At 47.9% G+C, this 27,861-nt stretch overlaps 1 protein-coding gene across 5 annotated transcripts in view; it reads left to right on the plus strand.

The window, feature by feature from the left end:
- The first annotated feature begins 404 nt into the window (after positions 1 to 404).
- Positions 405 to 27,861, plus strand: part of CTNNBIP1 (catenin beta interacting protein 1) — a 291,847-nt gene continuing 264,390 nt past the window's right edge. Inside the window, exons 1-2 of one of the 5 annotated variants that reach the window (XM_069610012.1) lie at positions 405 to 645; positions 25,860 to 26,011. The gene's annotated coding sequence lies outside the window, so the exon portion shown is untranslated. The remainder of the gene's footprint in view (positions 646 to 25,859; positions 26,012 to 27,861) is intronic. The other 4 variants (XM_069610013.1, XM_069610010.1, XM_069610009.1 and 1 more) reach the window with 4 other exon arrangements.

Consider the following 27,861-nt stretch of genomic DNA (forward strand, 5'->3'; position numbering starts at 1 on the left):
ATAAACATAGAAATGTGCATATTTCTACGTTTATAAAAGATGGCTTGCATACTACACAAATCATAGTAAGGTATGCATACAAATACATAAATGGTTATATACATTTATATATTTGTTCGCGTACATCACAATGGTTTGTGTACTTTTCGGGCCACGCCCACCCTGAAAGCCGGCCCCCCAAGCAGGGCCTTTATTTTCATTTTTCTAAGTGAAGTGATGAAGCAGTGTTAAAGTAAAACCACGGCTGTGCAAGACTATGAACGAGAGCATCGGTACATCCAAGCCAGCTCCTTGGGTGGTTCGATCATTGCTATCAGTCACACTGGCTGCCTGCTGGTGCACGTCACTCTTTTCTGCCCGGGCGTGCCTGCGCTTTGGAGGAGGGGCACCGCCCGGGCCGCAAACAAAGCGCAAGTGCCCACTGTGCTCGTGTCACGTGATGCGCGCGTGCCCTCTCTGCTCGCATCACGTGATGCGCAGTGCATTGCAGCTCAACCCCGGGGACCGGGGACCAGAGACCGACTCAGCCAAGTCTGCCGAGCAGTGGGACGCGTCCGAGAGGCGAGCAGGCGGCGCTCAAGCTCTTGAAGATCGCTTGATTTAGCGCGCCTTGCGCAAGTTTGCACCTTCCGGATGTTGCCCATGGTAAGTATAGGAGGGAGGGGGAAGCTGCTTGGCCCGCATCAGGCTGGGCCCCGTACGTTCAGTCTCCCCCCCCCCCCCTCGGCCCGTTTTCCCTTTCACTGTCTCCTCTTCCCAGGCCTTAGCAACTCCTCCGCTGAGGCCGAGGCAACCCCCGTCCCCAGCTTCTCTCCTGCAGTCGCAGATCAATGTCTGCCTTTCCCGTCGCTCTTTTCTGCGCCCGCCCCCCGTCTTCTTCGCCGAGCTGACCCCTCGCCGGGCCGCCTTCCCCACCCATGGCCTAACGATGACCCGTCAGTCACGAAGCACTATAGCTTATACACGCGTGCTATCATACGATCATAAATAACATCGTGGCCCAACACGCAAAATGAAAAATTGCACAATACATTTGCTCTCTATCAAACATCCTTCTGCCTCCACAATTACAACTATTGCGCCTTCTTGGGAGAACGTAATAAAATGAGCGGAAACCCGGTTGGGTTCAGACCCTGGTGTCCGGCCGCTGACTTGGCTCCATTTATAGAGCCCAGTGGAAGGCCCCGGGCACTGTCGTAAGTGCCCCTGTAATCGATAGCAGTAGCCTGGCAGAGAGGTGGGCGTAGCGGCAAGAGGCCTCCCCATCTGCATCCTGTCCAGGGTACCTAAACCCTTCTAATATCGCTAACACACCCCGAAATGCACGCTGGTTTTTAAGAGGTCCTCCGGGATATAACTGGCCCTGGGGCCCCAAGCCACTTCCAACACGGGAGTGGGCAAGCCCGGCGCAGTACCTACGAGAAACGTGCATGGAGAGCATCGGCGTGTGTAATTGGGATGGAAACAGTTGAGTCCCTCAAATTTTCTTTAAGGTTAACTGTGTAGGGCCGACGCTTACGGAATCTAATTTAGGACGTGTGGCCTATGTTAATAAGCTGCGTGCCACAATAGATGTGAATTGAGCACATGTTGCTGAGGTATTTGTGTAATTTGTTGGCAAGATGTGCTCATCAGCTATTCCATTGTGATTGCACATGTGGTACGTGCAGCGTCCTCTCCCAGGAAGAACTAGGGGTCGTGCATACTGCACACTGGGCAGTGGTATATTTGATATTGATGTGTGTTTTCATTGGAGGGTCTGTGCTAGCAGAGCACCCCTGGTATGTTGAGGAATGGCTTAGCAGGATTGATAGCATCGTGCAAAAGGTCTAGAAGGCTTTCCCCGCACTCTTGCATGCCCTGCCAACTAAAAGCAGTATCCGATGGTGTTGCTGTTGTGGAGGTTCTTTAGAAGGAGCTTAAGTTAATAGCTTTATAATGCATACGATTGTCTGCAATGCCTTTTTTGCTCAACATATAAAAGCGATGTCTGTTTATTGTGCGCACCGTAAACTGACTAGCCACTGTGCACATTATTTACGAACTGCTCGTGCATTTTGTAATGGTGTCATTGGTAAGAATTCGAATTTCAACTGATAAGTCAGTGGTGTCTTGTATCTACTGTTGTCCCCTTATACAGTCCTACAGGTTTAGATTTCTAATGCCTGTAAAATAGCTAGGGGAGTAAAAGCACTTGCGGACGTGGCCTTGGCATAGATTGCATGTTATGTACTCCGTCCCAGTAAAATGGCCCAGCACATTAAGGTACCAGTGGAAGAAATCTTTGTTTAACAGGTCCCTTATGTGGTAAAGGAGCAGATTTGGTTGAGTGACTGCTGCAAAAATGTATACAGTTTAAATGATTAAAGATAAGGTGTTAACTAGCTTTCAGCTCCTCTCCATTTCGAACCCTGGGGAGAATTGCAAATACAGCTAGCGTGACACCTAAGCTTGTAGCGCAGAGCATTTTGATGAATAACTATGAGGTGGGGTGGTTGGCGAGTTTACTCTTGCAAGTTTATTAAAACCATTATACATTACGTTATAGCTGGTTCTTATTACAAGGAACCTCTGCACTTCGGTCAAGACCTGAAAAGACCCTACTCTTCAAGGAACATCTTGCCAACAGTTGATTATCCCAATCCACCCCACTTCAGCTCCTCTGAACTCCAATTTTAAGTGTAATCCCTAATCCCTGTGTGTCCTCTAAGTGCAGCTATTCTTTGGTTCTGAGATTGGTGTGCACTTCCTGAATCTCAAACGTTATTAGTAATAATAGTAAAGTATAGCCGAGCCGTCCAGTGTGGACAATTGCCCTAGGGGTTGATGGACTGATTTTAATAGTCATCCCTCTTGCACTGCAACACCGAATATAGCAGTCCCCCACCCAAAACAAGTGATCCATCTGTCAGTCACATACAATAATCTGCGCCTGAACACAATCCTCTGCATGACTTTTGCAATGTTTCAAACAAGTCAACTCGGCTAGTAATTGAATATTCACTTAATTCTACTGACTATTTGCATTCAATGTGAAGCTCTTTGTTTGCACTGATTACGGTCTTCCAAGGGGCCTTGCAACCCACAGCTCTTGGAAGCCATAGCGATGGGAGTAGGCGCTATACAAATACCAAATAACAGGGTATATTTTAATTTTTTTGCGTGGATCTAGCTTTGGAAGCATTGGAGCCCCTTTACGACTCGTAGAGGGAAGCAGAGATGCAAGGTGAGGGGAGATGTATGCATGGACACCCAGCCCAAGGAGAATTATAATGCGTGTTCACGTTAAAGGAATCGAGGGCCTGAATAGTACAACCACTATGGTGTGCACAGCCAGGGCGGGTACAGGCAATGCAATTGAATTAATTTGCATGCAAGGTCAATCTGGGGTGAAAGAGAAGAGCGGGGGTGGTTGTGGTCACCTGGGCAAAGTTTTGTATTGAGGGTTGCCTGGCGCAGAGTCAGGGTATAGGCTGCCTCAGCTAGGCTGTGCACAGGAATGTCTGCCAACAGGTAGTTATCACAGTGACACGATTGTTAGTAGCGTGCACTGAAGCTGACGGAGCTTGCAAGGAGCGAAGGTGATCAAGTGCAGGACGAAGGTACAGTCAGGTTACTAGGGAAGGAGGGTGGTTGGGAGCCTGGGAAGGGTACCATCACACCTTTTTTAAGGAGTTTAGTACTTTATCGCATACTCCTAAGGTGAGCACTTATGGAGCTTGACCCTGTTTTGCCATTACCTCAATGGGTGTCATTATAATGGGTCACCTAAACAAGTTAAGGGGTCACTTGGAAGTAGGTGACGCAAATGGTCACAGTCGGGCGCTTTAGTTGCCTCTGGAAGATTATGTAGGTGTTTACATGTTAATATTATGTGCCCCCTGCGTAAGAATTGTTTGCTGTTTATGTTAAAGGATATTTATACCGCGCAATCGCCACTATAGTGGTCCCCTGGCGCTCTGGCAGATCTGAAAAGGTAAGAGGGTGGGGTGGGTTAGTAAGGTTGTGGGAAAGAGCTGTGATGTGCCTTTGGCAGCCTCAGTTCGGTTAACACTGTTCGCTGAGTTTAGGTGTGCTTTTCGGTTGGTAGCCGTCAATGTGTTGTGGGAGGCTTTGTTTTGTTGTTGCGATGTAGTGAAGTGTGCGCGGTTTGTAGTGCTTTGGAGGTGTGGTTGTGAGAGAGGTGTATGCAGAGGGGTGTGCAGTGGCATCACTATTTAGAGGCGATGCATGGTATCTTCACAATCCTGTCTCGATGAGGCACAATGCTAATATTCACAATTCTGTCCAGATGAGACGTGAGCTAATCTTTGCAAATCTGTTTAGATGTGACTTGAGCTAGTATTACAATTCTCTATACATGTGACTGAGGCTAATCTTCACAATTCTGTCTGGGTATGACACAGGCCAGTATTACAGTTCTGTCTAGATATGATGTAATAGGCTAAATGCAAAAATGCTGTTATCTGGCACAATCGGGGTAAGTGTGAAATGCTGCTATCTGGCACAATTAGACTATGTGTGAAGTTCTGCTGTCTGGCACAGTCAGGCAAAATGTTATGTTAAGGTTTATATCGCGCGCTGCCGGATTGGTCCCTTGCTGCTCTGTTTGATTTGAAAAATTTGAAAGTTAAGAGGGTCGGTTCGATGGTATAGCGGTACTTGCGGTGCAGGAGTGTATTTGTGTTTGTAAGCATTGAGAAGGTGTGTGCCAAGAGTTGATCTTTTAGTAGTTGGGTTAGTGGGGTTATTTTGTTTTTTTGGGCGTTTGTCTTTTGTGTTCTTTCTAAGGTCTTGCTGTCTGTTGGAGCATTCCCCTGTGGTTCATTCGCCCAGTTCTGCATGAGGCGGCAGCCTATATCTGAGGTTGTCTAGTGCTCTGTGGGAGGGACAGGAGGCGAGGGCCTCCCCCACTCAGGGTTGAGATGAGGTTATCCGTTGTAATTTTGGTCGGAAGAGTGTTCTGTCTAGCATAGGCTCCCTTTGTTCCTAGGGGGTGGTCCCCTCCCTATGAGTTCTGAGCACTCTCCCTGCTGTCAGGCGTTAGTGTTTACTGTTCCTTTGTCTCTAACAACGGTCCCTGTCCCTTGGATTTAGCCTGGCGAGGGGGCTTGGAGGTGCCAGATTCATTCTGGTTTTGAGTAGTTTCTTTAATTTTAGGTGTTCCTTTTGTATTTCAGATGCCTTTTTGGAGGGTGTTAATTTCTGCTGCCAGGTGGGAGGAGGATGATTTCCCCACCCCCTAGCTTTTTCCTTGTGTGAGGTTTTGGTTCAAGGAGGGTGACGTTGCATGATCTGAGTGTTCTGGTCGGTTGGTAAATTATTTTCTTTAGTAGGAATTCTGCTCCTTGGCTAGCTCTGTGTGTTATGCGCATTGTTTTGAACGCGATTCGTTGTTTGACTGGAAGCCAGTGTAACATTTTTAGTGCTGGGGTGATGTGGTCTCTTAGTGATAGTTTGAGGAGGAGGCTGGCCGCTGCGTTTTGGATATGTTGCAGTTTCTTCAGTAGGTGTTCTGACATTCCGAGTTAGAGGCTGTTGGAATGGTCCATTCTTGACATGAGGGCGATGATTGTTGGTGTCGGGTGAAGGACAGGAATGGTAGGATTATTTTTACTGAGTGTAGGAGGAACTTTTCTGTTTGATTATTGCATTTACTTGTGGTTCCAATTTTAGCGCGCTATCCATTAGGATTCCCAGTTAACTTCTGTTTTTAATGGTGTGGGTGCTGTTCCTACTTCTGTGGGCCATGGAACATATGTGTTTTTTCCCAGGTTTTTGGATAAAATCATGTTCTGTCTTGCATGGGTTGTTTTAGGCTGTTTGTGTTTATCCATTCGTAGAGTTCTTTGAGACTTCTCCCAGCGTTGTCCTCTTCTTAGGTTTCTTCTTGTGGTTCCTCCTTTTAAATTAAAAAAAATAATTAAATATATATTTTTTTTAATGTATGATTTGTGGGTCATCTGCTTAGTTGTAGCACACAAGGTTGGTTTGTTTTTTTTGATGATCTTGATTAGCAGAGCCAGGTAGATGTTGAAAAGTGGTGATGGGTACTCAAGTCAGTGTTCCGTGGAGCGTATTTGAAGGGTTTTAGCCAGATAGTGTCCGTTCTATTTGCTAGGTATGCTTTTTATCCAAAGTAGGGCTATGTCTGTTCCATTTCTTCTAATTTTGTGATGAGGATGTCATGGTTGACTGTTGAAAGCTGCAGAGAGGTTGAGTAGAATTAGGGCAGAGTTTGTACCGGAGTCTTAGTTTGTCTTTACGTCATCTCAGATAGGTAGGAGTGCTGTTTCTGTTCCTCCTCGTGGGTCTAAAGCAGACTTGCGCCTGGTCTAGCAACTAGTGTTTTTCTACGCGTTCTTGTGTTTTGTAGACTTAAGTTTCTAGTAGTTTTTCTAGGTAGTGAATGTTTGAAATCAGTAGTTTGAGAGGTCTTCCACGTCTTCTCCTGTGTCCTTGACATGTGGTTTGATGTGCAACGATTTGAATGATCGCAGTACTTTCCCTGTTGCGAGTGACGGGTCAAAAAGGTTTCTGTAGTGTTACAGTGGTGCGCCCTGTGTGAGGATGGGTTTGTAAATGTCTGGAGGGCAGGGGTCCATGGTGATCCCGCTTTATTGCTATGTCTTACCAGCTTGACGAATGTCTCTACTGGTATTTGTGGGAAGCTTTGGAGTTTATACTGTGGTTCCTTGTTTGGCGTAATTGGTTGTGTGTTTGGGTTGAGCGGTCTGCTTTGTATAATTTGATGGATGCTCCTGATTTTATTTTAGTGTTCGGATAGGTTGTTGCTTAGTTTCTGGGAGGGTACCGGGGTGGTGTTGCACCCCGGTGGGTTCCTAATTTCATTTATGATGTTGGTTCTTTTTGGGTGTTGGCGACTTTGGTGATTCTACTATCGTAGGGTTCTCTTTTTAGCTTTAACATTCATAAGACCGAATCTGTCGTTGGAATTGTGCTGTTTGGTCATATTCTTTACTCCATTCCAGTTCACGTTTCTTCTTTTTCATGGTGCTGAGCATTGTGGTAAACATTTTGCCATTATTTTTTCGTTACTGGGTGAAGGGTTTTTCAGGGGAGATGCAGTCAATTGTTTCGGCGATCCATTTGTGAATTAGCTCTGTTTTCCTGTCGAGGTCAGCTCTGTTCAGGTTAGTGGTCGTTGGTTTTGTCAGTTCAAGTTCTATTAAGTTGCTCACTTTGATGGCTTTCCAGTTTTTTTGTTGTTGTGATAGTTGGGAATTTTATCAGGCTGCTTTAGTTTGTAGCATGATCACAAACTGGATGATGGGTGGTCTCTCGAGTATCAGTATTGGTTGTGCGGCAGCGATAAGATGATTGTCAAGTGTGTGTCCTGCTGTGTGTGTTGCTCCTTTGACCAATTTTTGTGAGTTTGCCTTTTTTCTTCAAACCAGATGTTGAAGTCCCTGAGGATTATCAGATGTTCATCTTGGATGGCTATGTTGGTGATAGCTTCTGAAAGTTGCACCTTATGTCGGTCTGTAAATCAGTATGAATTGTATGTTTTGTTTTTGAGTTCCAAGTGAAGGATCATGGATTTACAGTTTGATGTTTAGCGGGTTGTCTTTTATTTTCATAAAGTGTTGCATTGGTTTGCTTCCATGGTGGTTCAATCGCATCTGTGGTGTTGTTGAGTAGGTCTGCTAGGTTAATTATTGGGTTCTTTTCTACAGGGTCCTGTTCTATATTTTGTTGAAGTAGTTGTCATCATGTTTTAGTGATAAATGAGGTGAGGGCGTAGATTTAGTTAATATTTTTCTTCTGGGTGTTTCTGTTCTATTTAATTTTTTTTTTTTTTTTTTTGCACGGCTCCGTTTTGGTGTTGACACGTCTCACAGCGTTGGGAGAATTGACTTGTTCCGGTGAGTTGTTGGTCGTGAGGTATGGTGTTGTGTATAGAGATTTTTCTCTTCCTTTGGGGGTTGTTTGTCGGCCATGTTTGTAGGGGCTGTTCCATAGTTGATTATGTGGTGCGGTTCCATTTGGTTCATTCCTACTCCTGGCTGTCTTTTGCCTGGTACGGTTTGTTTTCATGGCATGTTGTGTTCCTTGGTGATAGGTTGTTTGTTTTAGGTGTTTCTTTGCATTTGAGTTGTCAGTGTTGTGATTTTATGGGTTTCGTGCTTTGTTTTAGCTTTTTTTGGTTGCAGGGTCTGTAGCCCACATGCAACACTTTTCTGGTTGGATTGTGATGGTTCTTGGCTTCCTCACGTTTGCGATTATAGGCGTAATGGTTTAGCGTCACGTGGGGAAGCGACTGGCCCTCAAGGAGTTGGGAGGAGCGAAGAGCTCAAGTAGGAAGATATTTCAGTAGAGAGTTGGAGCGTCACAGGCCCCAGAAAGCCTTGTGGACAATGCAGAGGGTCTTTAACTTGATCATTGCCACCACTGGGAGCCAATGGAGAGATTTCAGTGCTGGAGAGATATGATCCATGGGCTTGAAGCCAAGGACAAGTATTGCAGTCCTGTTCTGGATGAGTTGTAGAGGCAGGTAGATTTAGAAAGAGGTGGTTGCAGTAATCCAGCTTGGAGAGAACCAGAGCTCTGGAGACGGTGAGCTTCTGCGGGGGAAAGTGAGGAAAGGAAGAATACCTATGAGGAGGTGCAGCTGGTAGTTTGACTTCGAGACATCAGAGATGTGATGAGCGAAGGAGTGTAGAGTCGAAGATGATTCTGAGGTTCTTGGTCTCACAGGTAGGAGCAGCAAGAGGGCCCAGAGTGGGCGGCCAGGGAGTGACTGGAAAGGAAGGTGCTGGTGAACCGATGTGGAGGATCTCTGTCTTACTGGCAATATGGCAGAGGTCATTGTCAGCACACTGCTCCTGGATTGCGGACAGACGATCCGTGATAAGGGGGAGAAGAGGTGGCCGAGGGGAGACTGAAGGCGAGCTGAGAGTCATCCGTATAGCACTGAAAGTTGGAGCAGAGAACAGCTATGTGGTGGGCGAGAGGTGCCAGGTATTGGTTGAACAGCCAAGGAGAAAAATTGGACCCATGGGAACACCACAGGTAGAGGGAGCGAGAGATGGAGGAGAGGAAGGACCCAAGTTGGATCTGGGAGGGTTGGTCAGAAAGCAAGGAGGTCGGCCAGGCCAGGGCCTGATCGGTGATACCCAGGTTATCACGGAGTGGGTTGAGCAGAATGGCATGGTTGACAGTATCACAAGCAGAAGAGATCTAGGAGGACGAGGACACAAGGACGGTTAGTGTCAATGTTTGAGAGCAGATCTTCACGGATGTTCAAGATAGCAGTTTTCGTGCTTCTCACTGCTCTGAAGCCAGACTGATGGCAACCAACAGATTCAGTGTGAAGTGGGAGATGGCCATCTTTTCCAAGAGTTTGCCCAGAAAAGGAGTAATGGAGATCGGGCAATAGTTAGCCGGACAGGAGGCGTCGGCTGAGGGTTTCTTAAGAAGAGGGTGCACAATGGGGTGCTTAAGGGGGAAGGGAAGGTTCCAGAGGCGAAGTTGGCCAGGGCTTGAGCCAGGGTGTCAATATGGTCCTTGATGATTATATTTAGACGCTGTGGAGAATAGGGAGGGTTGTAGAGCCTGCTCTGGACACTTTGTTTACTTCAGAGTAAACGCGAGGAGAGTTTACAAATAAGCCTTTAAAAAAAAAAAGGCACTGGGTTTGTGATAACCGTTTCTCAGAAATGAGAACGTATGTTTAGTTTTAACATGTTTGAAAATGGTCCCTAAAATGTATTGTACAAGGAGCCTTCATGCCTCGAATAAGACACTTTCATGAAGCGCCATCGGGGTGGAAGTTATCAAGTTTTTATAATCAACACGTGTGGGTTTTTTTAATTTATTTATTTTTTTATTTATTTTATTTTTTGGGGGGGGGGGGGGTTTGCATGGTTTCCGAGTGCTTCCGGGTCCAAAGGTACAGTGTATAGTATCTGTTGCGGGAGCAGCCTCATGTTAGAGCCCCAAACCTTTTCCAGATGTGGCATTTGTTAACGGGGCCCCCGGGCATGAGGCTGATTCCAGTGTAACCAGATCCTGTCCTGTGGAGGAGCAGCCCCGGTGTCTGATCGTTCTCCTATGCTGCTCACCCTTCTATTATAGGGAGCTTATTTTCACTGTGAGGACACGTCTTAAAGCAGTCATCAGCACACGCTTTTTCCAGAGCCGCCCCACTTTAGAAAACCTGGGCCACCATTCTCTTCTCTGCACCTTCTGCTTCACTACCCTGCAGCACAACCTCGTGCTGTGTGCCTGCCCCGCCCCCTTATTGGCATAACGGTATTACAGAGAATTACTTTCTGAAAGAGTATTCAATGCACAAATATCATGGACGGTTACTTTAAAACATGTTGGCATTAGTAAGGAAGGAGACATCCATTATTTGATGTGGCACTGCTGATAGTTAACTTTGTGGCAGTGTACGAAGTGAGGCTTTATTTGAAGTAGCAGATATGAGACGCTTATCAAGGTACCCCCTGAGCCTTCGTTGCGGGTGGGGGAGTGAGCAAGCCAAGACTATTTAGCAGGTTGCAGGAGTTGAAAGGGGAAGCAGGACAGAAAATGTGTCGCAGTGGCAGCTGAGCAGGTTGGGTGGCTATCGTGAAGAGGTTGTCTTCTATCTTCCTGTGGATCATATGGCTTTTCCGCTCCTGCTGCTAAATGTAAAGTGAGGCGTTTAAACTATGGGACGGCTCCCTCGCATCGCTAGGTGTGGAAACTCTGGCTCCATGGTTAAAGGGCAAACTTGAGGGAAATGACATCTCCAGGATTGCAGCGTCTGGCCGCTCAGAGTGTAGTGAATACTTATAGAATTATGTTAAGCAAAATTGGGCAAGTGTGGCATTATTCTCCGTCTTGAATGGGTGACTACAAATTCCAGAATGCAATTCAGCAGAAGACTAACATGGCATTTGAGTCTTGGATATGCACTTTCATGACTTAACCTTTTCTCTCACTAGTCATTATTTCAATGTTGGGCAAATGGATGTGGTGGATGTTGGGCAGATGGATGTGATGAAAATGTAACTTTCTACAAAAGATACACTATCTTTTGGTGCGTTAAATATGCACATCTGGAAGTAATGTAGCATTTTGGAGCTGCTTTGTGCGAAGTGTTTGTGGCCTGGGGGAGGGGGTAGATTTCTGGTGCTTTCTGTGTGCATTTAGAACAAAACAACCCTTTGCTTTCTCAACACAGTCTCTTAAATGAGCCATGGCATGTAAATGGCACCTGCTTTTAGAGCTAAGGTAGTACAAACAAAGTGATTAACAGTATTACAGGGCCTGAGCAGATGCAGGGACCTAGGTAGTGCCTTAATAGCAAGGGTACGTGGGCTGGACAGCAGGGGCAAATTGGCACAACAGTGTTACATTGTATGGAAATGTACTTGTATTTCATTGGATGAACAGTGATGTCAGTTTTGCTCTGCTATGTCCAGGTTCATAGTATAGCAATTATCAGTCCTTGGGTAGGGGAGTCTTATAATTTTTTTTTTTTTTTCATTTGTTAATATTCAAAAGAATTTTACAAAAAGAACCGAAGCAGTAAATTGCGCGATAACTAGCCAGGGTGGGACCCTGTGGCTGTTGTCATTTTCATCGTGTGTTCCAATATTTTCACGGTTGCCAGGAGCCAGGTTATTCTGTCTCCGCTGATCAGTCTATTCCACCAGGTGTCGTCGTCCCACCCTGGATCCTCCACAATTAGATGATTCAAGTAAGCCCCTCTCAGGTTCTGGTTTTTCGGGCATGCCAGAAGCAAATGTCTGATGGATTCTGTTTTATTTTCACATAAGCGACAAGCGCTCGTATCCGATAAACCTCTGATCTTGCGAATTTCGTTTGTGGCCACCAAGTTCATCCTTATCCTTAGAAGGGTATTCCGAGCCCCCTTATTGGGGAATTTTTGAAGGTACTTCATTGGCTCGTTGAGCTTACGGAATGTTGGAGGCAAGTGCTGGAGAAGTTTGTTGTTTGAATCCAGTCAAGCTTTCAATTTTTTGAACACTCTAGTTGGATGTGAGGTAAGGTCGGCTTCCGAGCAGACGACTGAGTTGAGTAAAGCCAAGTTTGCTTCCTTCCATACTGCCAGCATTTGCACCTTGCCAGAGTTTAACTCCTTATTTAGGAGACCGAAAATATCATCACTCCCATCCATGATGCATTTTCGGTACAGTCTCAGGGAACTAATGTCAACTGTTCTCTTTAGAGACACTAGGCTCAGTTCTCTCCGGATAGCAGCTATGGACGTTGATTTTGGAAGGGACAGGACCCCTTTCCAAAACACACTTTCCAGTTTCTGCCAGATTTTACTTGGAATCGGAGGCATGGCTTCGGCTCCGTAAGTGATGGAGGGGATGACTTTCTTTCTGTAGAATTCGATCACAGGGATACAAGAAAATTTACCGAATTTTGTGTCAATCGCCTTTCCTTGAGATGTCAACTTCTTTATTCTAAGTTGAAGGTTTGCCTGCGTTGAACTTTCTTGTTTGGTGCTGTCTATCAGGACTCCAAGGTATTTGTATACTGTGACTTTCTCGATCACATAGTCTTCCAGATACCATTTGAAGTTGTCTGCGTTTTTTTTCTGGCCGGACTCCAGGGACAAGATTTTGGTTTTTTCTTTGTTTATTTTTAAGTTGTTCTCAGACAAGTAACGCAGGAGGTTTGATAATTGCCTCTGGAGGCCAATCTGGGTCTGGTCGAGTAGGATGAGGTCGTCAGCATACAATAGGTGGCTTATTTTTGCTGTGGACAGGGAAGGCGGAAAAGTCCTTGACGGATCTTCTGAGATGCCATAATCACCAATATAGGCCAGAAACAGTGCTGGAGCTAGGGGGCAGCCTTGTTTCACCCCTCGACCCGTCTGGATTTCAGATGACAAGTTGCCCATTTGTGACAATCGGACCCTGAGGGTGGTTTCTGAGTGGAGAGCCTTGATTGGTTGCAGAATCTCCTGAGGGCACCCCCAGCCTTCGAGTTTGTACCAGAGGCGCTGCCTGTCAACCAAGTCAAAGGCTTGGGAGAGATCGACAAAGGCCACAAAGATCCTTGGTTTGCCCTCCAAGACCTTGCTTTTCAGTACACTGATGGTAAGTATGTTAGCCGCTGTTCCCACATTTCTTTTAAAGCCCGTTTGAAACCTGTCATTACAAGGGGCCGACTTTGACCAGGCATCAAATCTTTTTAAAAGAAGGCTCCCGTAGACTTTCCCAATGCAATCCAAAAGGGCTATAGGGCGGTAATTTAGTGGATCGGTGATGTCACCTTTCTTGTAAATTGGGACGATAACCGCCCTCGTCCATGATGGAGGGAGCGATTTCTGGGCGGCACACTGCGCGAAGATAGCCCGGATAAGTGGTGCCCATTCGTCTGCGTTTTTTTTCAAGTCTTAGTTCGAAATTCCATCCGATGCTAGCTCTAAGGATCCACGTCTGATTCTGTCCGAGTGAGTCGGTTTATTTTGAAGGTCGGCCAACAGGCTGTCCTGATACAGACGGGATTGCTGCCTTATATCGGCAGATGCTTGGCATGGCGCTTGCGGTGTAGTTTCAAGCATCCGAGCCTTTGAAGGTGCCACCATCCTTTGGTCTAAGGCTGTTGAAGGGTGAATGGAATGGGGCCGCCTTGGGCTTGAGCGTCCCGGCAGATCTTTGTTGGTCTGCTTGTTTGAATGAGTAGAACCATGTACCGTGCCGAGTGTATTTGTTTGGTTGACCAGGACTGGTTTTCCCGTGAGGACCAAAGGAGACTTTTCACTATAATTTGTCGGTGTAGTTTGGGCGACTGCGCCCTTGTCACTTGGTTCAGTTGATGACTTCGCCAGGCAGGTCAAGAAACGGTTCCTTCGGGGATTGGGCCCGCGGCAGCCGAGTTGGAGAGATTTGAGCAGTTTGCGGCTTTGAGGCGTCTTTCATCTTTGGCAGCTGATCTGGCGCCGGGGACCTTTTCCTTGTTTTTTCTGGGGGTTGACACGTTTTAACTGCTTCCAAGATTTCCTCATCGGTGAGGTCCACTTGTCTGCTCCGCGAATCCGGAGCGAAGGCGTGGAAAAAGTCTGTAACTAGACTTGCCACTGAGGGCTTTATGGACTCAGGATTCCATGGTTTTTTAACGGAGTGGCCGCTAGGTTTAGTTTTGTTAGACGCTAGACTTGTAAAGATTTTTTTTTTTTGTTTTTTTTGCTTCAGCAGGCCTTTTCTTCTGAGAAGACGGAGGTTTTCTAGAATCAGGTGCCTCAACCTCCTTCCAGCGATGTTTTTTTGGATTTAAAGTTTCTGTGCAGGAGGAAGGGCTCATATCCGCAAGCGGAAGTAAAATGGGATCCAGTTGTTTGACAATTTGAGTTCCCTCACCCCTCTGGTCCGCCGGAAGGCGGGGGCAGGTTTCCTCCAGGAGAATAGGGGCTGGCGAGTCCGAGCCCAAGTGGACTTGTGCCTCAATTTGTATCTGAGAGTTGGCGACAGTAATTTGAGGACTTTGTTCGGTTCTCAGTTCTCTGTTTTCCCTCTGACCCACGAGGAGGGGCGATGGTGGCGTTTGCTTTGCCGGGGGCGGGGGAAGAAGTCCCCTCCCCCCACTACTCTCCGCACTCGATGCTTCAGTGGGAGCCGCCTCCTTGGCGTCTTCAAGCACCTCCCCCTGAATGGGGTCCGATTTGCGGGCGGCTGAAGGGCACTTTGCGGGCTCCCCCCCCCTGCTCACGGGCCTCGGTCCTCCCTCCGGAGGTATCCCAGGCTCGGAGCTGTGAGGGAGGAATCCGCGGCTGCAGAAGTGACAACGGGAGTCGCGGCGCCACTGGACCGGGAGGTGAATGGGGAGCTGCGGCGCGCTGTGTCATCGCGCTGAATTTCTGTGTCAGCCTGACTTCCTCGCGCCATTGTGGCGGGGATTTTTCTTGCGGCTGGATCTTTGTTTTCTTTACTTTCGGCCCGCCGCCGAGGGGGGGGCTTGAGATTGTAGTTGGCAGTGTGAAGAATCCGAGGTTAAGAGGCTCATGACGCCTCGAGGGTGAAGGTGCTGTTTTTGGGCAATTCGGGGCCGAGCGCTTCTAAGCAAACGGCCCTCCTCAAGATCCATAGTCTGGCACGGTAGCAGAGGCAATGTCCAAAAGTGGCGAAGTTTCAGAGACGGCCGCCATGGCAGCCATGCACAGACTGCCAGAGACTGCACACTCGCAGCCACACTCCGTCTTATGCTCCAGCGGGGACTCTAGTGGGTGAGGGGGGAGTTTATTGTGGGAATTTGTGCCCTTCTTTATTAAGGGTGGCACAGCTGCGGTGGTTGAAAGCACATATGGGGACCGTGTATTTGCAGAACATCAGTATGATTGATTGTTGGGCAACATTTGGTGCGTTGGCTTCGAATAGCTTGCATGCATGGGTGGACATGTGTTTTCCTGCATAACCGGTTTTGTGTTAAAAAAGGATGTGAGGTTTTATTGCAGTAACGGCCATGGTGGCCTTTAAGAGCCTCCCAATTGCTGCTTTAGCCGGGAGTGTCTTGTACGGTGTGAGGCACTTAACTTGCGGGTGCCAAGTCTTGTTTAGTGTCGGTGGGTGGTCACTGCTTCATGGCACAGTCCCAGAGTTAACTATTGTATCTGGCTGTGAGTGTTAAAACTCTGCATGTAGGTTTTTCTTCAGAGCGTTGCGAGTGGAAAGGCTCCAGACCCTCCTGGGCCCCATGGTGCCTCCTGATCTCCCTGACCACCTCAATTTCCCTTCCTAGTCCGTTTCTCCCGCCTCCATCCCGTCCCGCACGGCCATGATTGGTCTGACCTGGGCAATTAACTCACCCTCCCAGGGCAGCCCTCTGTCCCTGTGGCTAATGACCCCGAGGCAAAGGGCGGATCAAACAGGGGTGGCTGTCGGCAGGTGAGGCCAGTGGCCTGCAGCAACTACCAAGGTAGTTATGGATAGGGTGGGGGTAGAGCAATCACTCTACCCTGGAAGCCCTACCACTTTACAAATTATCCAAGCACTGGAAATGTTGGCCTGAGTCACACCTTAAGGAACTGTTCAGACTGACTTCTATCAAATCCGCTCTCGCTGCATTGATTCGTATCTAGAAAGTAACTACTATGATAGTATTGTAAGTTATTTGCCCATGCCGCTCACTTAGAAACTGATCTTGCAACACTGTTTCACTTCTGGAAAGTACACACTGTGATATAACTGAGTTACTGTAAGTGACCTGCCTAGGCTACTCGTCTAAAATTTGTTCCTGCTACATCTATTCTCATGTAGAAAGCGACCACTCTCATGGTACGAAAATCTGCCCTGGTCACACACTTACATTTTGTCCTTGTTTGATTGGCTCACTCCTTTAAAGTTACCGATTAACATCTAAATAGTGCCCACTGAGAAAATGTTACCTGCCTGTGCCGCTCACTTAGAATTGCTCCTGCTAGCTTAATGTGCAGCTAGAAAGTCCCCCCTGAGATATTACTGTTTACTCTGTCCCACACACCTTGAAAGTACCCTCTGTGATTTAGAAATTGTTCCTGGGAGGGTGCCCCCTTAATCCCTTAAGTGCCATGGGCGAGGTATCTCGTCCTTGGGATTACCTCCCTGTTGCCAAGGACGAGATACCTCGCCCATGGCACTTAAGGGGTTAATGAAACAGAAAACGTTAGAAGGCATTGAATGGCGACATACCAAAATCACCAAAAACCCATGGCAGTTAAAGGGTTAAATAATACTATATTTGCCTGCGCTGCTCTCTCAAAATTGCTCCTGTTAGCTTAATCGGCACCTAGAAAGTGCCCTCTGCGACTGATGCACTTCTAGAAAGTGCGCACTGTGATTTAGTTGCCTCTGCCGCTCACTTAGAACTCCCTGCTGCTACCCTCTTTGGCCCTCTACCACTACCCTGGTGACCAGAATCTTGACGCAGATTATACATCTTGGGCCGATGCATCTACTATTACCTAGTTAATCAACCTCTAGGTACTGTACTGACCTCCCCCCAGGATGGAGATCCTAACTCTTGATATACCCCCCAACCTGTCCCGATCCCTAGCCTCCCCACACTATACCCACCCCATCCTCTCTCCCCCCCGCCCCATCGTTGCACATGGCCCACGCTCTAGCACCCAACTTCACAATCCCCCCTCTATTCCCCACCCAATCACAAACCGCGTCCACTCCCAGGTACATCAATGCACCCAGACACCCCCACCCCCCGCCCACTCTCCTACCATCATCCCTCGTCCAACTCTTAAGATCAGAGGAACACTCTGGCGCGCGCCATGCCCCCCCCTCCCAAGTGCTTAACCCCCTTTCCACCCGAGCACATTGACTTCCGCTCTACCTCTGACATCTATTGAGAACACCCTAATGCCCCCCGCCCATACACAACACCCTCTATCGAACTCCGAAGCCAGGGGAGCCCTCTGGCGCTCCAAACAGCGTGAACCCACCTCCACTCCATCCTTGTTCTCTCTGAGGAACTCCTCTCCCTCTTTACCACCCTCCCATGCCGCCCACTCCCTGTCGCGACCCTCGTCCCAGATCCCCACTGGCAAGCCCATTGTGCAGGTGGGATCAGGACTCGGGTCTCTAATAAGGCATCCACTTCGAAAGCCCTTTTGGGGCCAGTCCTGGCACCTATGGCACCAGGCTCATACACCGTGAAAGACATGTGTTCAGGGAACTACTTTATTTGAGGCTTTCAGCCAACATGGAGGCATCTACATAGCTTGGCTCCTAGGAACCAAGCTCTGCTGTATAGTGTTTTGGGTGTAGTGGCCTAGGGACTATTTTACCTGGACTACTTTGTTGGGGCTATTTAAACCGCACCCGAACAAGACAACACTTTTCGCGTTACTTTGCAGTCTTCAAAGTGACGCTCACCGTGTCCAGCTATACCCACAAGCCTCGGAGAAGCAGAACCTTCAATGAGCCAAAATGAACATAGTTAGCAGCAGCATCTTACCTGCAATCTCCATCTTTATCCGCTCGCAGCTCCTGTGAACAGCTTCCTTGGATCTGCATGCCTCCTGGACCGAAGACCTGAAAGAGGAAGGTAAAGGCAACATTAAAGAAGGCATTCGAGAAATATTGCCAAACTGCTCAAAAGGCTTACCTGGCTGGTCGCCTCTCGGCTGGCATAGCTCCGGAAATTCCACAGGCGCTGGGAGAACACCGCGACCTACGAGAAAAGAAGGAAAACGGGTTAGCAATGGCAAGACATCGAAGCGCTGCGCATAGCGCTTACCGCATCATAGCGCTCATTACGTGCCATCATTTACCGGCGAGGCCCAACTCAGCCAGTTCGCCACGCTGAAGCTCCGCATATCTAAGGGATAAAAGACATTATTAAACAAAGAAAGGCATGCAACAATAACAACACAATACGAAAAAACAGCAAGAAGACCTACCTGAAAGACATCAAATGGGCCGGCATCAGTGAAGTAACTGGACCGCACACGCCTGTGAAAGGCAACGCGCCCCTGCCAAGAAGGCAGGATGGAGAGCACGCCTAAATTCTACAACCAGGTGAGGAGAAGGCCCAGAGGGGCTGAAATCATACGGGATGGTGGGAAGATACTTACCTCGATCGGCCAGTCTTGAACACAGCCCTCCTGTATTTTCAGGCGGAACCTTTCCCGCAGACCACACCATGGAACCACTGAGAAGTATACCAGCGAGTAACCCGGCTGGGTGTCGTCCCCGTGGATACCAGGTGAGCGTAACACTCCCTCCCCCTTAGCCCACCGGGGATCACACCACCCACTCGATCAACCTCCCATACCATCCCCTTCATGTCTCCTCCCCTCTCTGAATGTAGCGCGTCTCACCCTTGCTAGAATGGTAGCCTGATCTCCCTAGCCCCACCCTCTCTCACATGCCTATGGCACCAAAACCCACGAAATGCAGAAAACATGACTGGTCCTCTCCCTCGACCCTCTACTCCTCACCATTTCTGCCTCAGCCCACTCTCCCAGCCTCTCTCCCCCCAGTTTCTACCCCCTTTCTCTTGACTTCTCACTCTGTACAGACTCATTCCAAAATCTACCCACCTAAACCCCTTCACACCACCCGACCCAGTCACAATCGCCACCCTCCCAGCCCTCATCTCTCATTCCTACGTCTGCCCGCCTACTCTTCCCGCTGCCCCATCAACGTAACCCTCTCAGCAGACACTTAGGCACCACAGACTCCCCTGAATGTTCCCACCACACCACCGGGATGCTTTCTCCTGTGAATCTTTTCTAGTAAAAATGTCTCTACCAAACGACCTTCACCCACAGCTGCTTTCTCAACTACAGACCCCCTGGATACGACCGACATTTCGCCAACAACCTTCATGATTCAATAGCGCCCATTCAAGTAAAATACCCATGTCTTACACTCATAGGAGACTTCAATACCTGGTTCGATATCCCCAAAAACCCCATGACTCATCCGCTGGTTGACAGTCTTGATGCGCTCAACCTCTCCGATCATACGACTGGCCCAATCCTCTCAGGTGGGCACACCCTTGATGAGACTTTCAGCTCCCATGACCTGGTTTATTTTTCCTGTCCCAAACCACTCATCTGGACCAACCACTATGCCATCCCTTTCTCTATCCACACCCCTATCCCTCGTCCTACAGCTCCCCCGGCCCTCAAATGTTGGAACAAAGTTAAGATCCTTCCCGACCTAGCCAAAGCCCTGCTTCTTCGCACCCCCTCCTGATAGAGCCGTACCCATCGACTCATGGATTAATGACTCACTAATTCCTCACCCCTCGCGCCCTGCTTCCTCACACAATGGACCGTCCACCAAATGGTTCACGCCCCTCCTGAGGAATGCCAAAAAATAAAATGACTCTTGAACGCAAATGGGGAGGATCTAAAAACTCAGCAGTTCCATGTTCGCCCTGCACCACCGTAACTACAAAGCTGAAACCCGAAAAGCCAAAAAAGCCTATTAAAATCAACAAATTCTCAACTGTGGCAACCGCAGCAAAGAACATATTGGAATTCGTCAAACCCACTTGCTCTCCACCCCCACACAAACACTCTGCGACTCACTCTGCCTACACTTTTACAACACCGCTCTTGACAGGATGACATCCCTTAACACCAAACTGTTCCCCTTCATTGACTCCTCCTGATCCCGATGCCCAACTTCCCTACCTTCGACTCCTTCAAACCCATCTCCAGAGACAAGTTCCTTGGCCTACTATCAGATGGCAAACCCTCCGGGTCGCCCCTCGGACCCATCCCAGCCTCATTCCTGATAGAAATATTCTCGTCTAACTGCGCAGGAGAACATGCAAGAGCCATTCTAAATGAATCCCTCACCTGCCACTTCCCCCGAAAAAATAAAACGCATCCCTTGACCCCAACAATTAGACTGATCTCTAACACCAGATTTCTCGCAACAACCCATCGACCTGACTGCATACTCCACTCCTTTGTAGAATCAAACTGCCTCCTCAAACCAGCACAATCCGGCTTCAGACCGCGACATGGAACTGAAACCACTCTATCGATCTGGGATGATCTCAAGGTCGCTGCAGACTCTGAAGACTGCGCAGCATTGATTCTCCTCTATCTCTCCGCAGCCTTTGACCCGGTTAACCACTCAATCTTCCTTAACTGCCTTCACTCCCTAGGAATCCGTGCCATTGCTCGCAAATGGATTGCCTCCTTCCTCAGCAACAGGAAACGAATAACCCTCCTCTACCCTTATGTCTAAACTGCTCGCTCAGTGAACACTGGAATTCCCCAAGGCGCATGCCTCTCTGCTCTCCTGTTAACCTCTATATGACCACTCCACCAGGAATCCTCTGCATGCACATCTCTTGTTACAACTAGGCTGACGATACCCAAATTATCCTAAGAATTCCCAAGCAGACACCAACCCCCTTCCCGACCTTGAAGCCTGTCTCTGCGATATTGATCGCTGGATGATTATCAACCTCCTCCTTTTGAAACCTGTTAAAACTGAAATTGTGAGGTGCAGCAATTCTGCCTTTTTCTACCCCATACCCCCATAGTGACAAAAAACCTAGACTGCAGTATGAACTCAGGCCTGACCCTCTCCTGTCAGATCAACAACGTGTCGAAATGCTGTCACTATCTGAAACTTCTCAGATGCATTTTTCCCTACCTCTCCTACCCCAACAGACTTGCTGCAGTTATGTCTATTGTGATGTCGAGACTGGACTATGCCAACGCCCTATACCTAGGAGCCCCGGCATACCAACTCGACAAACTCCAAAAAAGCCCAAAACGCTGTTGCAAAACTGCTCCTTACCCGGAGTCAAAGAGACCACATCTCACCAGCTCTCCGAACCCTCCACTGGCTCCCAGTCGGACAAAGGGCCACCTTCAAGACCTTAATGCATGACTCACCGAGCAGTGCACAAGACCGGCCCATTATACCTACAAGAAAAGATAAAACCATACCTCCCATCCCGCAACCTAAGACCAGGCACTGCCCTCCTAGTGATTCCAACCTCTAACTCTGTCAGGCTCTAAGGATCCGCCTTCCCAACCTTGGCCCTCAACTCTGTGGAACTCACTGTCTCCCCCCCCCCTCTTCTGCATATTCCACACACCGAAGACTGACATTCTGCAAAGCGCTCTTTCCGTAATACCAGCCATGACCATCTGAAGTGATAGAACCCTAGCAACCCAATGACTAATGCTTAATGAGATCCCGAACAACTGAATACGCTTATTAATTTGCTATTAAGCAACCGTATGCCTGAAAGGCGGAATATCGATCTCCTTAGATCATAACTCCACGCAAACACTCTCCTCCCATATCACTATACTTCTCTACACCATCACACAATTGGAGTGCAGCTACACCAATTTGTGCTAGCTGCTCACATACGAACATTACTCCATGAACACCTCGTTCTATTAAAACACAGCTATATCCCATGACAAACCAGCCGAGCTGCACACATAAGCGGCCTCCAGCACTAACGCAGGCAGAACGTAGTCTTGGTGTCCACCCGCCAGACTGCACACATTCAACTGATCTCCATACCACCACACCTAATGCTAAGGTGCAATTACATCAGCTGCACACAACTGGTGCACCCTACGACACTCTACCTACCAGCGCTTTGAGGTCATACCTGTGATGACCTGTGATGGGCTACATAAATGCTAAATAACATAACATGTAAGCCACTTGGGAGGCCGTTGCAGCTACTCGCAGTGCATCTAAAGATACCTCGGGATTAATATGGGAGGCGAATTATACATAGTACTGAGCAAATGTAACATACTCGGTTGAAAGGAAATGCAGAAGGCTGGCAGAGCAGCATGGTTTTACCAGGGTTTCAGTTGGCACGGCTGTATTCCCTTTCCCTCAGGATGTTGTCAGACGGGGGAGTTGGGTGATTTGGTCGTAATTTAGTGTGGGTGAGTAGTTGTACACAACATTTAACACTACCAAAGTGATGTGGCACAAAATGTATGCACCAAAAGAACTTATTATGTTTATTAGAAGAACAGGAATGTATTACTATGGGGTTAATAATGACTTGAGGGGGCTAATGTTGGAGACTAAATAATAAATTGGCAATTTAACTAAACGCGGGCGGGGGTAAAGGAAAATGTGGTTATGAAGGATGGGGCATAACACAAAAGGGCAGGGGTGTGGCTAGGAGGCGGGGAATTATTGGGATATCACGATGGACTGGGGTGGGGGTGTGCATGCTAACGTTGCCTGTGCATTGTAGAGGAAAAGGGGCAGGTGGGGCTTATTGCTTAGTAAAATATTGAAGGAACTGTTCACTGCGGCTATGGGCACAAGAAAAACGGGGAAGGCAATTGGATCTGAAATCATATTAGGTAGTGCAGTTGTAGGTGGTGGTTATAGTGCGGGGGGGTCAGACTGCGCAAAAAGGGGAACTAGCTGGGAGCAGGGTCTGAGCGGAATGATAGTGGTACGTTTACCAGAGTTAATGCAAGATACGGGTGATTTGCAGAGGCAACCATACCCAAGTGATCAAGTGCAATAGATGGAGCAGCACCACTTCTCATAACAAATTACATTGTTGGGGTCGCCGAGGGCAGGGTTGTTCGGGTCAGGTCGGCGGAGTGGGTTCAGGATTAAGTTAATGAGCCCAAGGCAACCATCGGTGAGTGGCGCCTATCAACCAAGTCTGAATTTTACCACTTTTGTCAGGATTGGGGTTATGTGCAAAAGTACCAGGCTCAGAGAGCTCCCAGTTGCAGGCAAGAGAAGGGAGTGTAAATTATGAGCCAAGGATCACACACCTTGTTTAAGCACTGTATCCCAGCTCTTCCACACAACGTCCACCCTGTTGCCAAACAAATGGCTACTTTATTTTGACATGTCAGTCCAGCAATTAGCATAGCTGGGAGCCAAGCTTTAAAAGGAGAATGGTTAGTAATACCTATTAGCAGGGGTGGAACACTGTCACAGATAGGCAATTGTTTCTGCATTATTGATCTTCTAGGGTACAAATGAATACCCAGCCAATCTCAAGGATAGAGTAAGGGGAAGGAAACAGGAGGAAGTGAGCCTGAAATGGGAACAATTCTGTTGGACTTGGGTTTCGATCATCACCCTCTAATCGCATTGAAAATGCCTAGTTACTTTGGGGGCATGGGGTACACCCGCCTACGTTTGGGGTGTGGGTCATGGTTCCCCCTTCTAGTCCATCATGCCACTGTCTGGGGGCAGAGAGCCCTCATTGTTACGAGCTAAGTTTGTAACAACAGAACTTGATTGAGACCCCTTCAGCTGAGGGTGAGTGCTGGGTTCCCCTCCTTATTACAGCACTCCACCATCCACTGTGGGGTCCTTCCAACTCCAACAAAGTGGGTGGCGGTGGGAAGATTATGAGAATGGGAATGAAAGCAAATGGGTAATGTAAACTAAGCAGGAATGCAAACTAGTGGGGAAGGGAGGCAAAACAGGAAGGGAAAGAACTGGGGAATGATGGTTGGGGGAAGGAGAAGGGTAGGAGTGGGACATGGCAAGGGAGTGGGGAATGTAAAGAAGATTGCAGATTTGTGGTAAGGAAAGAATTGAGGAAGGTAAGAACTAGGGTCACAGGGGAAGAGTTGGGGAAAGTAAAGCATCAGGCGATGAAGTGGGGAATGTAGAGCTGGGGAATGAAAGGAATTGCGGTATGGACAGAATTGGGGAAGAAATGTATTGGGAATGTGTACATTTGGGCAAATGAAAGACTTGGGCAATGGGCAGAAACTGGGGGGAAATGTGAATGGGGGCGGGAGTGTGAATGATTGTGGGTGGGGGGATGGGAAGAATTGGAACAGGAAAAAATGAAACACAAATGGGAAATGGAAATGGCCATGGGTAGAGGAGAGTGATGGACCAGGTAAGGAAGGGGTAATCCCGACGGGGTCCTCTTGGACCTTGATGGGGAGGGACCAAAGAAGCCACACCCAGTGCAGAATCCTGCGGTGTGGTGGAGAAACTGATTACCTGTAAGATAACTTCTGATTTGCTGCTCAAAGCTTGTGGTGGTAATTTTGACTTCCAGCTTTTACAACTATGTTCAGGGGAAATTGCACCATTGCAAAAAAACGTTTTTTTTTAGGTCAGGCCCATAGGAGGCTCCTGCACTTACGAATAGCAGAACTGGCCATGCGCTTTGTTTTGGATCGTTTTTTCAGTCCTGCTTGAACTTTGCTTAAACATTTTTTTATTTAAAAGGAGCCCACCTTTAAAAATGTGTTTTTCCTTTTAGAAAAGCTCCGTTTGTTTATTTATTTTTATTTTTTATTTTTTTAGGTTATTTTTCTAGTGTTGATGCCTCATTTTCTGAAGGCCAAATTTAGATTTTTGCCTGTACTATTATTTTTGGTTGAAGGAAAGGCCATTTGAATGAACTGGCCATGTTTTACCTTGAGGAATGTTCACTTCCTGTGACTTCACTTACCATTGCACATGCCAATGTGTCTCCCTACGTTTTGTTAGGACTTGTGCCCTGGTTGTATTCTACACATTCAAAGCGGCTGAAGTAGTGAATGTTTTTCTGGTTGATTGCTGCTTGCTTGGCGCACTCTTCATGCTAAGAAAAGTGCTTCATTAGTCTGCAGTACAGGCGCGTTATAAATTCATATCCTATATCAGTGGAGGGTGGCGCCGCCCAGGGAGTAACACTAAACAGTCGAGCTAGAATGGGGGTGGCAGCTTTAATTGCTCCCTATCCCAACCCACACCTGGTGGACGAGGGAAGGGGGTTCTGGGGTCTCAAAATGGCACTCATGTTGTAGTGGGAAACGACCCATACAGCTCATTTGGCCCCAAACCACCCTACTAGATTGAAAGGTCGCCACTTGCCAGATCCACGAGTTGAAGTTCCTGGAGCGTAGTACAAACTTGCAGGTTTTTCATAAGTTTGCCAGCTTCCATGAACCCAGGCCGGCCTTCCTTCCTTTTCTGGGAGTCCAGACAGTTTAGGATTGCCGGTGCACTGCACACTGGGTGAGATGTGAGCTGGAGCAGGTTTGAGTGGTGGAGTGATGAATCTGTGATGGTGGGAAATATCCTCGGGCAACCACCTTGGAGGTGTCGCTGAGGAAGCTATTTGCGGAACAAAATGTCACGACTTAAGGGGGGGGCCTGCCTTGTAAAAGCATTTTAGAGAGGCGTGAAGAGCTGGGACTGCGGTTTAGTTTGCTTTCTTTGTTTTTCACAAGTTTATTGAGTTTGCTTCTCTTATCGCCATCTGACGTTTAGGCCTTTTGGTCGCTTTGTACCTAGGCTTCTATGGTTGGATCTGCTACTCAAGTGCTCCATACAAAATAATTTCTAGTCACTTCATTTCTTCCAAAAATGTTAGCTTAAGAGGCCTTTAATGTTTAAGTAGCTAAGCTAAACGAGATAATTTTCCACAATTTGTAGACCTCGAGAAAAGATGACGAAAGAAGTGACAGTGACTTAAGTGAAGCAGTGAAACTCGGGTGCCTGAAGAAAGCGAAACCAGAGCTGATTTTCTGTCACTTACAGCCCAACCTCCTCACACAGGAAAGTGGACTAATTACACAGCATATTAAGTGAGTAAAGTTGTTAACACCTCTTTTGTCCCGATCCTGTGTGCATTGTTATTTTGGGCGGAAGAGGATTGCTGTTTTATTTTTATTTTGTGTACACTCCTATTCATGTTCTTTGACCCATGGATGCATTTTTCTTTAATGTGCCCCTTGGGTTACGCGCAAACGTTATCTTTTTTTAAATTACATGAACCTATGCATGCCTATTATGTTCAGCGGCATTTTGATATAAAGGTATTGGCCTGGGCTTGCGTTGTGGTGAGATGCTTAAATTTCATACGTTTGTAATGCACAGAAAGGCCGGGTAGACTAAACTGCATCTGTGCAGAAGTAGAAAGATGAAATCGCACAAGCTGATGGAGAAGCCAGGAAGGAAGAGTAACATAAGCAAACCATGAGACTCGCTGTAAGGCTTTCCCGAAGGAAGGCAGCCATGAGATGATTCTCATTTACCAAGGTGGGGGACCATGGACAAGAAACGCCTGTCCCCTTAAATGTATGTCTTGAATTAGAGGTGATTGATCACCAAAGGAAGATTTCCATAGCTAAGAAATGATATGGCATTTATAACGCGCATATACAAGCGTTTCAAGACGCGGCGGGGGGGGGGGGACAGTGAGGACAGACAATGATCCTACTAGGCCAGGTGTCATTCAGATTGCGCAAGTGTGTGGGAAGGGGGTAGGGACAGTGCAGTTCATGGGAATAGATAAACAGTAAGTAAGGAACGGCCTGCATTTGGCAAGTGCATGAGTAAGTGCAGACATCCGGTGTCAAGGGCTGGTAGTGGAGAGGTCCACACAGGAGAGGAGGAGAAAAAGCAGAAGCAAAAAGAGGTTTGAGGTGCTTCCGGAACTGGGGATGGTTCTCCTCAAGTTTAAGGGAGGCTGTTCCAGAGGGAAGCATCAGCCGGAGAAAGGGATCTACCACCAACTCGCTGCTTGGAGAAGCGACTGACCTTGAGGGAGTTGGAGACGGATGAGCGGAGAGCTCGAGAAGGAAGATATTTAGGGGTAGGGAGTTGAAGGTATTGAGGCCCCTGGCCCCAGAAGGCCTTATGGAGGATGCAGGGTTTTGAACTTAATCCTTGCAGCCACTGGGAGCCAGTGCAGAGATTTCAGTCCTGGATAGATGCGATCCTTGGGCTTGAGGCCAAGGACAAGTCTCGCAGTCCTGTTCTGGATAAGTTGCAGAGGGCAGAGAGTAGAAGCAGGCATATTTAGAAAGAGGCTGTTGCAATAGTCCAGCCTAGAGAGAACCAGAGCTCTGGAGTCGGTGAGCTTCTGGGGGAAGGAGAGGAAAGGAAGAATACCTCTTAGGAGGTGCAGCTGGTAGTGTGACTTCTTAGAGATGTCAGAGATGTGAGGGGAGAAGGAGTGTGGAGTCGAAGATGACCCCAAGCTTTTTTGCCTTGCAGGTGGGAGTAGGGAGAGGGCCAAGAGGCCGGCCAGAGAGCTGCAGGAAAGGAGGGAGCGCATGTGCCGATGTGAATTTCAGTCTTACTGGCATTAAGGCAGAGGTCATTGGCGGCACACCACTTCTGGATAGCAGTCAGAGATGAGGGAAGGAGAGGAGGAGGCCGAGGGTAGCCTGAAGATGAGCTGGGTGTCATCCACATAGCACTGAAAGTTGGGGCAGAGAGAGGTGATGCAATGGGCAAGGAGTGCCAGGTATTGGTTGTACGGCCAGGGAGAGAGGTTAGAGCCCTGGGGGACACCACAAGTAGAGAAAAAGATAGCAGAGAGGAAGGACCCAAGTTGGACCTGGGAGAGTCGGTCAGAAAGGAAAGAAGTCAGCCACGCCAGAGCCTGAACAGTGATACCCAGGTTCCCACGGAGATGGTTGAGCAGGAT

The sequence above is a fragment of the Ambystoma mexicanum genome, chromosome 8 (assembly GCF_040938575.1).
Source record: "Ambystoma mexicanum isolate Mex_15411 chromosome 8, UKY_AmexF1_1, whole genome shotgun sequence".
Lineage (NCBI taxonomy): Eukaryota > Metazoa > Chordata > Amphibia > Caudata > Ambystomatidae > Ambystoma > Ambystoma mexicanum.